The sequence below is a fragment of the Chroicocephalus ridibundus genome, chromosome 1 (genome assembly GCF_963924245.1).
Source record: "Chroicocephalus ridibundus chromosome 1, bChrRid1.1, whole genome shotgun sequence".
In the NCBI taxonomy this organism is placed as follows: Eukaryota; Metazoa; Chordata; class Aves; order Charadriiformes; family Laridae; genus Chroicocephalus; species Chroicocephalus ridibundus.
Window position 1 is genome coordinate 87,103,243 of NC_086284.1, and position 16,588 is coordinate 87,119,830.

Genomic DNA, 16,588 nt, shown 5'->3' on the forward strand with positions numbered 1-16,588 from the left:
TTGAAGCAGTGTCCCAGTCTCTACCTGTAATTTGTTCTATTTTTACACTTAGAAAATATTACAGTAGACTGTCAAATAGCATTTTCAAAGTTTATCTTAAAGCATACAAGAATAACTGTTTATTTCACCCATCCTTGTTTGAGGTAGGTGTATCCAGACAAGCAAGAAAGCCAGCTGCAGTGTCCTGGACAATTAATGACAAATGTCATTTCCTGTTAGTGATGCTATTTAATATCAAGGGATAATTACTGCAGACCTCATTTCTCTCTATACATCCATTCCATTACGGATCGACTGCAACAGTAAAGGGAGAAAACACGTCTCACTTGCAGCTCACAATCCAACTCAAACAGTAAGAAAACAAGGAGACAAAATCATGAGAAAAAGACACCCACGTACAAAGGGCAGAAGGAGCTATCGAAATTCGCTTCAGGCTTTTTCACGTTCTCTCTTCTTAAGTAAAGTTGCGTCGTCGTTTATACACGCAATGTTTAGACAGATATTGGAATTAATACTTCCTCAGTACTACAAATTTCACTCTGGTGAAAACAAAATTACACTTGGTTTTGTCAAGGAAACACTACTCTTCAACGCCTCTTTTGAACTGAAGCAGCTATTCCAGAAAACAATGCCTCTGCCTTACAAGAGCACAGGAGCTGGACACAGCAAGGACAGACACAGCAAGGAAGAAAACAACAACAACAAAAAAGGCATCTGTACATTCAAAGTAAGAATATACAAAGTCTGAGGAAACGTATTTTAGAGGATGGTCATTGTTTCTTCCCTGAACCTGCCTACATCAAAATCACAGCTTAACATAAGACCAAATTTTAAGAACAACCAAATTACAGACAGTCACATTTGTGTATCTACACGGCTTCTAATTAATGTTAAATTAGTTTATACTTGCAACTATAACACGTAATCAAAAGCTAGTATTTGTTTTTTCCAAATCTGAACATTACTGTGAAAATACATAATACCAAGCAACCTGAAAGATATTACACAAATATTATTATTGCATAAATATTACTACATATTTACACCGAATAGAAAACTAGAGCATCAACTCCATCAGCTGAGAATCGAACAAAATCAGTAAACACTACTTTTGTATTCAAAACCAGACTATGTTGAAGTTAAAAGCCATGCAAGTACTTCCAGGTCCCAACTTCAGTTTTACCATGCACTCCTTCCTGTTAACCTCCCGCTTGCATTACTGTGAAACTTCCATAAATAAAATAGAAGCGTCTTCAATGTACTTTCCCTTTACATCGATTCAAGTCATATCATCCTTAAACAGCACTTAAGTTTTATGACACCCTAAGGGAGAAAACCAGCTCCCCCTGCCCCCAAGCACCCAGCCTGGTTGTACAAGTAATTTCCCCAGACATGCTACCAACGAGGCCACTCACGTGGGCTGTGGGTTGCCACGCTCTGAGCAGCACTCAATGGTGGCCCGTGGAGAATCAGTAAGCCACAACGCCTTCACTCCCCTACTTATTACCTGATGTTAATGTGAGAGCTTCGAATGTAATCGTAACGCAGCAAACGCCTTCCTGGAGTGTTACCGACCCCGAGTGACTGCCTCACCGACTGCCTTTCTCTGCCGCTTCCAAAGAGTAAGGTGCAGCATGAAAGCTTGAAAAATCCAAAGGTTTAAGACTGCTACTCTGAACGATAAAAAATTTATAACCAGTCAAACTTGAAGAGCTGTTTCCAAGTCAGACACGGGACGCTCTGAAAAGCTGACAGCAAATCTACAAAGTCTATGCTTTTAAAAGTTTTAACCACCAAGTCTACATTAGTTAGAACGTGCATGAGTCACAAGCGAGGTTTACATCATTATAACTCACTAAGATATTAGTATTTCACCTCTTCATTAAACCTTTTAGGCTTTAGGATGATTTCTGGCTATCTCCTACAGCCTAATTAACCAGTGAGAAACAGAAAATAACTGTAGGGAAAGGCATCAACTTTAAATTGCAGTGAAGTAACTACTTAGAAAATTTCACACTTGCAATAGACACGTAAAGTTTCTATTGCTAAAGACCAACGGAGCATAAAATTCAACTTGAATATTAATTTAATTACTACAGCATTGCAACGTGCTCTGCCGTTTGTCCCAGCGGCTGAGGACAGCGATGACGAGCACCGCTCGCAAGACCAGAACTTTTCAGAGCAGGCTTAACTGCTTTCTTTGGACCATAGATCCCATCTGCGGAGAAGACGAAACCTCCTCTAAATCGGCAGTTTAACCGTGAGGAAAACGCGACCGGAGCCGCAGCCGAACGATAAGTCGTTCCCCCGCGTCCCGCCCCCCGCCCGCCGGCCAGCCCCATCCCCCCCCTTACCGAACACTCTCCGAATTACGGAATTTTTAACGCGCCTCCGTTTTTCCCGCTGAACAACCGCCTCCCAGGACCTCACCGGCCGGGGCGGACGCCCAGCGCGGCGGCAGCGAGGAGCGGGACACGGGCAGCCGCAGCCCGGCCGGACGCCCCCGGGAGGGCGCGGCGGGCGGCCGGGGGAGGCGGGGGAGGCAACGGGGCCGCCCTCGCCGGGGGAGGCGTGTCCTCCCTCCCCGCGCTCCTGTCAAACGCCGCCGGAGTCGGCGGCAGGGAGCGGGGCCCGTCCCGGGGAGCGGGCAGTTCCCAAAGGCCAGGACGCGGCGCCTGAGCCCGGGGCAGCTCCGGCCGGACCCGCTGCCACCTCCAGCGCGGCGGGGCTAGCAGGAGTGGGGCGGGCGGCAGCTAGAAAGGAAAGCAAGGGGATGGGGACAAGGGGACGCGGACAAGGGGACGGGGCCGCCGCCGCTCTCCTTTCCCCGCGGCGCTCGGGGGTCGCGGTGGGAGCCCGGGGAGGGGGCGCGACCCCCGCCTCGCCTCCCCTTCCCCGCTCCTCCCTTCCCCTGACCGCCGCTGCAGAGAGCGCCACCGCCGCCACTCACCGGGCGGACGGAAAGCGAGTCCCCAGCGTCCCGCGCCGGCTGCCGCGCCTGTCAAGCGGCTTCTGCCCCTCGCCCGCCTCACGCCGCCGCCATGTTCCGGGGGCACCGCGCATGCCCGGCAGCGGCACCGGGGGCGCGAGCCTCACACCCGCCCCCCTTCCGCCCGCCGCGGGGGGAAGCGGCGGCGGAGGCGCAGTACGAGGTCCCGGGCCCCTCGCTGGGGGCGGCCCCCCTGTGCCTGGTCTGTATCTGCGGGGGGCGGCCCCGTTAGGAGCTGAGCCGCCCCGTCTGGGGAGGCGGGGGGCCCGTGAGGCGGCGCCGAGCGCAGCCCGTCCGGCCTCGCCCCTGCCGTTCCCCTCCGCTGCCTACCCGCCGTCCTCCCGCGTTCAAACCTGGCGCCGTCCCTTCGCCGGGTGAGACGGGGAGGGGGGGCGAGGGGCGCCCCGCTCGACCGGAGCCATCTTGCGGCGGGCCGGGGCCGGGGCCGGAGGGGCTTCGGTGGAAACGGCAGGGGCCGGCGCACCGGCCGCCGTCTGTGCTCCCTTCCCGTCCCCTCGCCGCGGCGCGGAAGGAGGGAGAGGGTGGCGGGGCGCCGGCGGCTGGGAAGGGGTCGGGGATCCGGCGCCCTGGGAGCTTTGTGAGGGGCGGGGGGTCACCCCACGGCAGGTGTTCGTGCGGGAATGCTGTGTGTAAAGCGGGCAACGGCTGGAAAACGCGCGAGGAATTCGTGCTGGGAAATGCGAGGCGGAGGGTGGCGGTGCCCCACGGCCACCCCCGGGACCGCCGGCGGCGGCGTCCGGGTGTTGGACGCACCGTCGGGATAAAGGCACGGCTACGCGGACCTACATTAAATAATGCGCCGCATTATACACGCACAAGCGATCACGACTGTGTAACGCATATTGTAATCGGTGGAAGCCTGAGAGATTCTGTGGTTTTTACAGATCCACGCTTATAAATACTCAATATTTGTAAATATATGCAGTATATAAAGATACATAATGTATACATTATATATAAATATATATATATATTTACTTATAAATACTTCAAATAGTTGAAAAGTCCTTCCTGCACTTTTTTAAGAGGGTGCGTCCCCGTTGCATAAGGTCTGGGTATTTTATTTCGCAGCCCAAGCAGTATGTAGGCATAAGTACATCAACCTGGCAAGAAACTTGTCTCTTTAAAATACCACCGACGCTCGGGGCTTTCCATGCCCAGGTTTCATCTTCACTACTTAACATGACTGTAAAATGCAGTTTTAAATTCAAAACTAAACTAAGGTCGTGAGAGGGAAATTGTAGGAGGTTTTTTTCATCCAAGTATATACCCCAAAGCCCTCAAACTCTTCTATATGAAAGTGAAATTCGTACAGCCCACTTTTGTATCCTGCATGTATTGCAAGTTACTACTAACATTTTAAGCGCTTTTGTAAGCAGTAAATGGTTCTTCAGAAACAAGGAAAATGAGTCCTTGCCATAAATTATGAACTTTTAATATTTAGACAACATGAGAGAAAGGAGTAAAAATACGCTAATCCAAGTGATTACAAATACACAAGAGAAAGACAAAGAAATACTGAAAGATGCTTACATAAAATCTTTAGAGCCAAGTGTGGTATACTCATAACCAATGCAGACTGATGCTGCTTCGTTTGAAATATTTTCCCCTTTCTGTCATACTGAACTTTTGCAGGAAAATGAGAGATCATTTGCATCATAGAAATGGATATAGAAATATACCAAGTGTCATAGAATAAGTCCTTGGTAGACATGGAGGAAAAGAAAACGTGTTTTAAAGATATCCTTTAAAACCGAAGCTAGTGCTAGATAGAACATCTGAAGATTTCATTCCCCACGAGCCAGTGGGACACCATACCATTTGTTTCTACAGCTGTTGTTGCAGAACCTGTCAACTGTGAACTGGTGCAGTCCTCTACCTGCGCGTAATTTTCCCAGGAGACTGAAATCGGGAAGCCTGGGCAGCATTAATCCAGCTTCTTAGACCCCTGGTATTGTGAAACTGAGAATAAACAACAGACATCATAAGAATAAATGTCTACATGGTCACAGATACATCACCAGTAAAAAGAGCAGAACAGAAGAAAACTTTTAACTCTTCTAATCCAGGAGCCAAATGGGTCCACAATGCCTTCACATGTGCCCTTCACCTACGAGCTATAGCTGATTTAAACAATTTACAGGATTATGAGGAAAGGAATAAGGAGTCCTGCCTGTTTGCATTTTCCAGCAGACTGATGAGCTTGTTTTCTGGTGTCTCACCCATCATCTTTCATTTCTTTTTATAGGCATTAAACTGAATTATTTGGGTCAGAAAAGCCAGGCAATTTTTAAGTTCTCAGTGTTCTTCACAAAGAAAGATGCGTGTATGCATATATGTGTGTATACATATATATGGCTTCCCAGTTTTTTTGCAGAGAGATGCCATGATTTTAGAAAGAAGCAACAACATCAAAATAAAAACAAGATGTTTCATGGAGGTAGACTCCAATGAACTCATACAACCGGTCAATGTGATGTTCTGGGAGATTGATGCAGACGAAAAAGATGTTTAAGAGAGCTGGCAGTTCCTCAGAGAAATAACATCAAGAGCGTAAAAGTGAACTATCCATGCAGAAGAGCTAAGGGGCACAGTAAAAGATCAGCCTGGCTGTCACAAGCTCTTCCTGAACCTCAGACAGGAACGAAGCACCCAGAAGAGAGAAGCTGGGTCAGGTTACTTGGGAAAGCTACAAAAGCGTAGCCCAATCGTGCAGGGATGAAATCAGAAAGTGTAGGCAGCAACTAGCAAGGGATATCGGGAGTAGCATGAAATAATTTTAAGTACGTTACCAGAAATGGAAAACAATCAAGCAAATGATTACTCCAATATCAGGCAGCAGTGGAAAGTTTTTGACACACAAAACTGAGAAAGCCAAGCTTAATATTTTTGCACCGCATTTTATTTCTTTTTTTTTTTTTTAATATCAGGCATTATCGATACTTGGGAAAACAGATGGATTTTAGACTTAACTATCAAAGGAACATGTGAGAAATTATTCACACAAAATTTTCTGCTTTCACATCACCTGGACTTAAAGGACTGGCTGATGAAATCTCAGTGACTAGTGGTTATGTTTGAGAATTTACAGTGGAAAGATATTATAGGTCAGAAAGGGACAAATAGGGTTGTTGAAAGGAAAGAAGGAAATAGGAAGTTATATACCAATCTGTTTAATTTCAGTGCCCAGAAAAGGTACTGGAGCAAGTAAACAAGCTATTTTTAAGCACTTACAACACAACAAGTAACAGCCAACACAGCTTTGATAGAACAAAAGATGTCAAATCTAATCTCTCTTGCAACAAAGTAAGAGGAATCGTCAGTGGAGGAGAATCGGCATTGGATGGCATGTTGGATGTCACTTTAGTAAGATTTTTGACATGGTTTCATACGACAGTCTTTAAGTAAACAAGGGAAACAATGTAGATGAAGGTATTTGGGGAGCTGGTACAAGCAGCTTGTTGTTAGAAAGGTGTTAATGAACTCAATGATGGTTCAAAAAACGTGTTTACACAACTGCAGATTATACTAAACTGGGAGGCTTTAGCACACTGGAGGGCAGATGTAGGATTTAGAAGGATTTTCACACACTGGAGACTGGGTCTGAAAAGAGGAGGGTACTATTCAACAGGGATAAGGGCACGCTACTGGGCGGAGGCAGATATCATCAGCTGTACAAACAGGAAAGGGGGAACTATTGGGTGTTCTGCAGGAAAAAAAGCTGCAATTGTGTGAAGAAAAAAAAAAAAAGAAAATCTGTGGTTACGTGAATCACAGTCTATACAAAGGGGACAATGTCAGAGAGCTGCAGTGAGAAAGTCAAACCGCATAAAACAATACAGAAAGAGAGCACAGACTTTTTGTGGAACAGCCTGATTTACACAGCCCTAGAAACGCTCAGTAGCCATGGTCTGGGTGGCTTCAGTAATATCTAGCCCATGAAGAGAGCAGAAAAGAACCATGTGAATGATCTGATATCTATAAAATATGCCCTATAAGGAAACTCTAGAAAAAACCAACAGGGATTTAGGTTGAAGGGGGGAAAGTGGAAAAAGAGAAAATAACAGACACAGATATACAATGCAGATATGAATGTATATCAAATATATGAAAGACTGCTGTAAAGAGGAAAGGACGAATTTGCTTTCCGGTTCCATAGCAGGTGGGTCAAGAGAGAAGAGGTTTAAAACGCAGCAAGAAAGATGAGAAAATAAAAATGATAAGGATAGAGAGGAAGGTTGGCTGGGTGGTTGTGCAGCCTCCAACCTCTGACTCTTCAAGGAGAAGCAGGCACCATCGGTCAGAGCTGGTGCAGGTAGGCTGGTCTGCGGGCGGAGGGTGGACTCAAATCACCTTTCATGGTCCCTGCCAGCAACACGATTCAATGAATGTAAGCTTTCTTTAAGGGCACTAGAAAGGATCGGCTTCCTCAGGGAAAGGGTTTTATTGTTTCTGCAATGAGCATGCCGCTAGCTTCCAAAAATAAATTGTTTCAATAAGAATGTTAAACTGCCTTCCTATTTTCAGAGTCCTCCTTCTTTCAAGCTGTCACAATATGTAACTAAGTATATTGTAGATATAGAAGAGGATGCACAGTTTCAGTCGTCCCTGAACTGAGCCGTAATTTAGAAATAGGTCTGCCTTCTACTCCCGGTTATGTGAATTCAACAGAAATTGTAGATTTTTATCTGACAGCAAGTTAACATTTTGTTCTTTCCCAAGAATGAAGTTTACCTTTTCCAGAACAGCCTCAGAAGTACTTCAAGGCCTGAAGCTGGACAATGCCATATTCTTTTAATAACGTTTTTTTTATTTTTTTATTTTCTGCTTGCTTGTGGGAATCGCCATCACCTCCTTCACAATTTTTAAACCGTGTAGATTAAGAACAGGAATAATTACAGATGACAAGTGTAAAGAACACTCACTGTGACTATATTAAGTAAAAACATTCAGACATTCCAAAGCAGTTTCATTTAATGCTATAACGTTACAGTGTACACTTAAGGTGTTTAGATATGCACATAGGAACTGGTAATGCTGAAAGAAAAGGAGTTATGTTATTTTCATTTGCATGGCTGCAAACCTGAAAATAACTTCTCTGAGGTATAGGAAAGTCACAGAAATAAGTGGGAACAGAATATTGCCCACGCTTGTTAAAACATTTTGCTGTGTTAGAAATTGATTTGTAGAGGAAAAGCAGTGAGGAACCAATTTCAGGTAAGATAGACTTCAGCTAGGGGTAGTCTTTTGCCATTGGATGGATAGTGATTAAAATTTTCCCCAGCAGGAAAACAGCTTTGTTTTATTTAGTTTTGTATTACCTAAAGTGAGTGCTTCCTACACAGTGACAAGCAAAAAGAAGTGCTTACTCAGAAAATGCTGGGGACGAAAACCTGCAATAGATTTGTAATGCCAAAAAAGATAAAATTTGAAGTGATGAGGGAACTCTTTCCCTGACATCTGTCAAGTTCTCTGGAGCTTCAGGCTGCCTCTTGGTTGCATAAATAATATGCAGGGCTGGACAGACAATTGTTTTTCCTTCCCTGTGCATTTTCCATTTCTATGGTATTTTCTCCATAGAATCCAAAATCCCAAACGTTCATAAGCTGACTGAGTAAAACTGTTTCAGTAAATGGAAATAGTTTGTTTCAGTGTTTCCAAATACCCCATTTTGACGCTTTTTTTCTTTGTTTTCACATAAATTTCATTGTATTTGACTTGAAATGTTGGGAATCAAACATTTTCAGAACTTTTAGTTATAAATATCCTACTTTGAAAGTTAAAATATCCAACCTTAGTTTGTTTTTTTTTTTTTTGTTTGGAACTAGGAATGGCAGAAAAATCATCCCTTTACTGGAGATAATTTCAGTGAAGCAGAATTACTTGTGTTAATGTAATAGGAAGCTTTTGGACTAGTTTAAAAGACATGAATAAAATGGGAGAAAACATTTTATGGAATGGATATAAACATGGGATTTGAAATAAAGCAGCAGCACCAGGAAACAAAATTTCTGCTTCTCATAATAATCCAGATGAGTGATTTGTATTAGGGGCCCAAATGTGAAAGCTACAATACACATCCTAAGTCACTGATCCCGATGCATCAACAAATATTTTAGCAATGCACCTGACCCAAGTTCCGATTAATTTTGCAACAGTTGAAATTCATGAATAATTATTCTAATTCAGTTGAAGCGCTCCATAAAACACTACAGAATGTGGCATAACTTACCCCCTTTTCTCTTAAAGCAGTTGGTTTCTCTGCATGTCTAAGTAAGAACGAGTGTCTTCAAGGAGTACTGCAAGTATACTAGCATTTCTCCTTTGGATGCTCTTTAAAAATTAAAAGGAAATTCAAGTAAAACAGAGCACCCTCTTCCCTAAGAGCGAGAGCAAACAAGATGAAGTGCTAACAATCCCTGCCTTTGAATTCAGTGGCTGGTGCTGTCGCTGCCATGTCCCTGCTGCTGGGGATTATCCAGCTGTCGGGGGGGTTCGCTGCCCAGCTCAGTCCCAGGCATGCGGTGGGGAGCTCTGTCTGGCAAGGTTTGACGGATCTCTGGGTGGTTAACAAAAAAAAAAACAACAACAAAAAATCCAGCTCTTCCGGCTATGGGAAAGCTTTGAGAAAATGAAAAAATTTAAGCAAATGCACTGTTGTCTCCCGATATTTCTAGGCAATCTGGCGCGGTCATACAGGTAATTGTGAGGGGTAAATTTCTCTGCTACGCAGTCTTTGGTCCTCGTGATCCCACAGGTTCCAAATCCAGTACGTTCTCTGTGATGCCACCAAACCGAGCACTTGTGCCATGGGATTTGCCAGTTGCCATCGATGGCTCCCTGACATTTTCTTTTGTCTCCTTGCCCCTCCAGTGCCTGCCGGCAGCTGCCCATGGCTCCTTGGCTCTGCTGGCACGGGGGGTGGCAGACAGAGGCCAAGACGCCTGGCGAGGGAGCGATGGGGAGCCCAGCTGGCCAGCGGGAGCGAGCGGGAGCGAGCCAGGAGCACAAGCTGGCCGCCGCCTGAGTTGCCTTTGGGGCAGGGCAGCAGCTGTGAGCCGGGGCGGGCAGGGAAAGGAGACACTTTGGTTGGTGATGGGATCCCGGGTTCGCCCTCAAATTCACCTCCGAATGACCGCTATGTAAGTCCCACTCGTGCTGTAGCCCTCGGTGAACATGTCCCGGATGAAATGGAGGTGACAGGGAGTGCCATGGGTGGGTGAGGGGCTAACCGCTAAATAAATGTGCTCCGTGAGAAGAAACCCAAAACTCTGCTTTTCTTGAAGCTGGGAGTAACAGGGTGTTTGAGCCGGGTTGCTATCTGTTTCAATTAGTGCCTTAAGACCAGAAGAAGAATTAACTGATAATAATACCATCAAAGCACTCTTGAAAGTTTCGTTTCAAGTCATACGTTGTTTGGCACGATGTGACTGACCACGTACAGCCTGAGAGGCCATTGCAAGCATGAATAATATGATAAATGCCATTCTTCGTGTGAACAGCACTTATTTCCATTTCAGTGCAATGAAACCTGAGCTGCCAAAGTGGTTAATCCTGTTTAGTGCTACCGCCAAGTTAGAGATCTGTCAGCGCTGTGGTTTCAAATGATGACAGAGGCAGTTTGCTTGCAGCTCTCGGCTTGCAAGCTCCCCAACACCAGTGGCTTCTGCTTTCCTTAACAGACTATTCTCTGTAAAGAGAATAGCTTGGTTTAAATAGGGTACATAAAGTGCTGCTTCGTTTATTCAGCTTCTCAATCATTTATTTATGTGTTTATTTATAGTTTAGCTTAGTTGGCTTTATTAGGAATAGATGCTTCTGCCCATGAAGGCGCTGGACGCCCACCTCCGGAGTGACATGGGTGCCGGTGGCGTGCGAGGGGGTCTCTGCTGGGCACAGCTTTCCTCAGCTTTCTGGGGATGGAGCCCCACCAAGCCCAGAAAGCCCCAGGGGGTACCCTCGCTGCTGGAGAGCGTGGAGGGAAAGCGAAAGGGCAAGTGGCTGGGAAAAGGGGTAGAACAAGGACCAGGAGCATAAGCAGCAGCTGCTGGCACCTCCATCTTTCCCCTTCTGCAAGGCAAGAGTGGTCACCCCCTGCCACCCACCCCTGCCCTCCTCTGGCTCAGCGACGAGACCGCGCGAGGGAGGGACAGCTGTGGAGCAGAATGGGAGTGCCAAATGGAGCCACCTTATCCATATTCATAAGTACAGATTGTTTTTCTCAAGGCAACTGTTGGAATTAATAATAGACAACCCCAAATCAGCAGTACATAGAGGTAATGGGGTTTTCTTTTCTACTTTTAAATATTTTGAACAAATACATAGTTTGTTAGCATAAGAAATGAAGTTTCGACAGGTTAAGTATTTCTTACAAAGATACAAAAATAATGTGCTTTTCCGTTCTCTCATATATACACCACCTTACCTTCAGCTTTCAGCATTTGGGTGAAGAAAACGAAGCTTTTCAACTATTTTAGCTAGCTTTCAATTTTAACAATATTTTCCCTTGTGTTAGTATTTAAAAAAAAAAAAAAGATTATGTAAATGTTCTTTGTTAAAAATATGAGAATATGAGTAAAGTTTAGGTGTGAAGGAGGGTAGAAACAGTAAGAAAATGTCAGAATAGCCCTATTCTGTTCTGCCTCCAGGTAATAAAGATGAAGATTGAGGAATTGGAGGGAGAGGTGTTGAAACAGCAGAACAAAGTGAAGGACAAGTCCTCAGGGTTAAATGGTACATTCAGGGAGTTTTGAAATAAATGGTGGAACTACTAAAATAATACGCAGTCAGTCTTAGGCCAAACAAAGAGATACTTCTCAGGAACTTGTTAGCAAAAAGTTTCTCTGCTTAAGGGTTTTGGTTTTTTTTTCGAACATTTCCCAACAAAGGGTCAAAGATGACAGTGGTCCCTAAGGCAAATCCTGCTACACTTCGGAAGCGTCTGCATAAAAGGATCATTATCAAGAAGGGCATATAAGCACCATCAAACATAACAATGACAATATACAAGCATTATATAAATCAGAGGTATATTTTCTACCGTGTTTAGTTTTATTCTCACCATTGCAAAACAATGCAAGTGAAATTATTTCAAAAACAGATGATGAAACAAATTAGAAATTCTCTCAAGACTTTTATACAAGGAACGACCATATACCTGTAGAGATGAATGAGGGGCAATAAATAAATAATTTAAAAAAAAAAAAAGAAAAAGAACAAAGAATCTAAACTCATATGGTCTTTTATTCTAAAAATAAGAACATACACTGAACTTCAGTATAAGGAAATGTGAAGAGTTAAAATAGAACAATCCATAAAACCCCTCACCACAATATAACACTGCTATCAAGAGATCAAGAGTTAAGAGGATATCACAAAGGAATAGACCTGTAGAGGTTAAAATAGGCCTGGCCGTCTTATGATGATAACAATAGAGATACTTTTAAATAGGGAGCACCCCTTCAGATTTATTTTTTTTTTTGCAGCTGACAGCTGCTAAGGGTAAGAAATAAAATTCTTTTTTTTGCCTGTAACAATTGCTTGTACTATTTTTGCAATCAGTTGGGTTATCATTGTCAGAGGAAAGTCAATGGAACTGCATGAACCTCTGATCTTATAAACTACAAAAATTCCTTTGTTCTTAAAGATGAAAAACCGTCATGACCAAAATACCAGCTGAACAGGAGGCAGGGAAGGAGAATCATATTTCTAATGGAAACACCAGAGATGTAAAGAAAATTAGTTGCATAAGAAGCAAGATATCAAATATCTGAATTATCGGAACATAGTGTTTTTCTTTCTAGTAGTTCTTTTTCGTGAGCGTAAGTTCTTACACACTTGTCATTAACAGCTTTTTCTTTATTCTTTCACTGCCTATGTCTTTATTCTTATTCAGTTGCTTGTGAAGTTATTCCCAAAATAACTTCACAAAATAGGCTCTAATGGAAAAATTCTCGTGCATTCAAAGGAGGATATCAGCACCGAGACTGAGCCAAAACCTTTTCAAATGAAGCCCTCTGCCCTTGCAACCAGTTTTTGGTGCAGAGGTTGATGTTCCCATCACAAGCAGAGTGTTTCTGTACATGCAGTAAGGATCCTTGAGCTCTGCTACAGTCTTATGTGCTTGGGTGGAGCATTCCTTACCACAGGATACTGCTATATAGGTATGTACATATCAGCTATATGTATACACAGTATAACACACATAGTATTTTATATATGTAAAATATATATAAAATTGGAGGGAGCTGGGAGAGATCGGAATTGGGAGTGGCTGGAAGGTAAAATGGAAATGGCGAAATGAAGAAAGCATGGCATGAATACACCATACAACAGTGTAAGCTGACATGAAATAATAAGCAGTGAGGTTCTGCAGCGCTAAATCTGTGCTCCGCTCCTGGTGGCGTTACCTGGTGTGTGCAGCCCGTTGGAGGCTGTTAGCCACCTTTGCCTGTTACGGCGATCTATATGAGCTATATGAGTAGTCAAAGCACCCCTAAATTGTAACTACCTCCTTTTCAGCACTCTCCTCTCCAGAGGCAAGCTCCAGCTGGGATTTGGGCCCAATGATCTGGCATGTTTTTGTCTATACAGAGGAGTTTTGCCCCTTACCTGTTTAAAGGACCCCAGCCTTTAAGAAGGAATGTGAAGTATTAGCCCCTTGGCCGCAAGCTGGTCAGAAACTCATCGGTCTCATCAGTCTTGCCAGCCATCTGCATGAAACTGTCTCAGAGGGAGCTGAGCATGTCTGAACACAGTTCGGACATTTTTGTGCTAGGAATTGTCTATTCCAGTCAAGAGACAGCATACTGAAGGGGTTCCCGCTACGTGAAGTGGCAGGTGTGATCCTATACCTGATACAGGTCTTTTCCTACCTCTGTGGAACACACGGAGTTAATTTCTGGAAGTCTTCTTTCTCAGACTAAAGATGCCAGTAGCTAAGGAAAGAAAAATGATTTACCTTCAAATAGTTCAGCTGACCTTACACATTTATCACTTTACAGGATTTCATTTTTCAATGGAGTCTATTGTTTCAACTCCATTACCTCCACTTTTAGCAAAGACAATTACAGGGCGTTTATTTATACACCAGAGACACATTGCTTAGACTTTTACATTCTTTTCACCTGAAATAGTTCTGCCACAAAACAGTTGTTTGTCTCAAGCAAATATTTTTTCTTTCAGAGTTGTACTTAGAAGTACTCAAATGTCTTTTTATTTGCACAAAACAAAGACCTTTTTTGCTAATTGTGACAAGTGAAGAACAAGTTGGGGTAATACACTGACAAGACATGGATTACTTAGATAATGTCATACCATTGCATGGACAGACTTTGTTTGAGGTGCTTTTTTTTCTCTCTAAGTTGAGCCAAAAATTGTCTTTCTACCAGACTGCTCTTGTAAACAAATAGCAAATTACTAATGTCTGACTTACAACTACTTAGCCATAATGAAAAATTTAGTTCTTTTGGATTTCCAAAAGATATGACAAAACCTTCCACTCCTCCCCAGTACCCTGCCACCAGCCCTGTGATAACTAGTGAATGTGTGTGGTCACCTAAATCATTTGAAGATAAAAAAGAAAACCACTTTTTTCTTTGTTTTTCATTTAGAAACTGGCATGTTTCCATGTATGGAATAGGGCATTCTGTGGCCCTGACTTGTGTTCACAGCAAACCGTTGCAGTTCGTGGCACCGTTGCCGTATTCATGCCGTCTGCCACTGCTTTGGCCATGGCCAGGTAGCTGTGGTGGTGCTCTGGTCAGACACACCACAGCAGCAGTGGAGTTATTTACAGTACCCTCTTAATTCATAATGTTTGGCTGAAAGCTGTCCCCTAAGTACACGTATAAAATCCCACACGTAATGGAAGTGTACCAGGAGATAAGCCCATAGAAATCACGAGGACAGTGATCAATTCTTCTCGCAGACCTGAGCCCACATTTTGGGGTGTTTTATGCTTCCAGCTGAAAAGAGACCACCATGGGATAGCATATAGCTGTGATTTATCTGGTTGACTTTTCTCATCTGAGCCTATATAGATACCTAAAAGAGGGGTGTTGAAGGACAAAGAGAGAGCTGTAATGCTCAAGCAGTACTTCTGAGATCATGAGATGGGAAAACAGTAACATCACTGCATTGACCCCATCCGTGTATCGCCACTCCATCCAGTCCTAGTCACAGGAAACTCCCTTTAAAGATAGAAAGTTTTCACTGCTGAAAAGACTGTAAACTCAGTTTTAATATACGAAGTCAGGAACCTTTATTTTTGATGTTTCTTGATGTTAACTCAGTAATAAAACATCCTTTGCAAAATGGTGTCCTGGAATTCTTTGTTGAGCCAAGTTTAGTAAATTGATGCTCCAAGATGCCCGAGGCATTTGGATAAATGACTACTGCACAGAGATGACACAAAGAAGGGACGGTTTCTCTTCTTTTAGTTATAATTAAACTCATGTACTGCACTTTAATGAAATCTGCCCTTTTGTGCACATTTTCAGTGCTTCAGTAGCTTTAGGAAACAATGATCTAAAGAAAATATAGCAGTAGGACATAAAATTGCCGTATTCGAAAAAGCCAAAGTAGTAGTTATGGAGGAAATGGGGAGGCAAACACTAAACCTTAAGAAGGGGCTACAAGCTCGTGTGAGATGGCGTACGTTCCGGCAGAAGGACAAAGCAGCAGACTGAACAGAAGGGAGAGGAACTGCTGGTTTTGTTTTGCATTTTTGGAAAGCCACCACTCTAGCTTAGCACGCGTTAAAAAAAAAAAAAGGGGGGGGGCAAACTAGGACTGCATTGAAAATCAGATACTGAATTTGATCAAAAAGGGGTATATGTTCCAAAAAAGATACATTCACAGGGAGAATAATAGGATCCAGCCCAAATGAGTTTTTGCTCTCCTGTGAGTCAGGGCTATGGTAACATGGCCTCAAATAGCACTGAATCTGAATCACATCGCTCTGAACAACTCCCACGTAATATCAGCCCTGACATGCACGACGTTACAGGTCCCAGTGACCCCACCTTCAGTCTACCTTCAGCCTGAGTATAAGAGAACCCATGACAAAGACAGATTTATACATGGGTGGGATTTTTTGTTCCTTTAGCTGCATTTGAAGCTTATGTGCCAGAGCAGATTTTCATATATATCAACGTTTTTATTATATTTATCAGGACATTTCATGGTTTCCTCAGATATTCTGTGTAAAACAATGTGCTGCACTCCTTCTTAGGGTTGAAAAATTATTATACTGTCCCTTCAATCACATGGCTAGGCAGTATTTCAGGTTTTATTGGGTATTTCCACTAGGAAGAAAGCTTATTACATCAGTCATTGATTACATGAGTATTTCTTTGATGCTATCTTTGGTGCGTTTTAAAGAGACTCTTCGCGCACATCCCTGTTTCCCTGAACACAGGAGGAGCCAAACAGGAGGAAACTGGTCTCCTCCACAGTTCCAAGCCTGCCTCTCCTGATAAACCTGATAAAGCCTCCTGGCTCTATCACATACCACTGTTTCTTTTGCTGTGCCCTAATGAGCTTTTCAGCTGCCATCACCACAGTCTCAGCAGAAGA

General features: G+C 43.7%; 1 protein-coding gene across 4 annotated transcripts in view; it reads right to left on the bottom strand.

Moving 5' to 3' along the window:
* SCML2 (Scm polycomb group protein like 2) overlaps positions 1 to 3,383 on the bottom strand; it is a 71,973-nt gene extending 68,590 nt beyond the window's left edge. For 3 of the 4 annotated variants that reach the window (XM_063342534.1, XM_063342525.1, XM_063342509.1), the window contains exon 1: positions 2,951 to 3,383. The gene's annotated coding sequence lies outside the window, so the exon portion shown is untranslated. Of the gene's footprint in view, positions 1 to 2,354; positions 2,487 to 2,950 lie in introns of those variants that run through there. The other variant, XM_063342518.1, reaches the window with a different exon arrangement.
* Between the last annotated feature and the right edge of the window lie 13,205 nt (positions 3,384 to 16,588).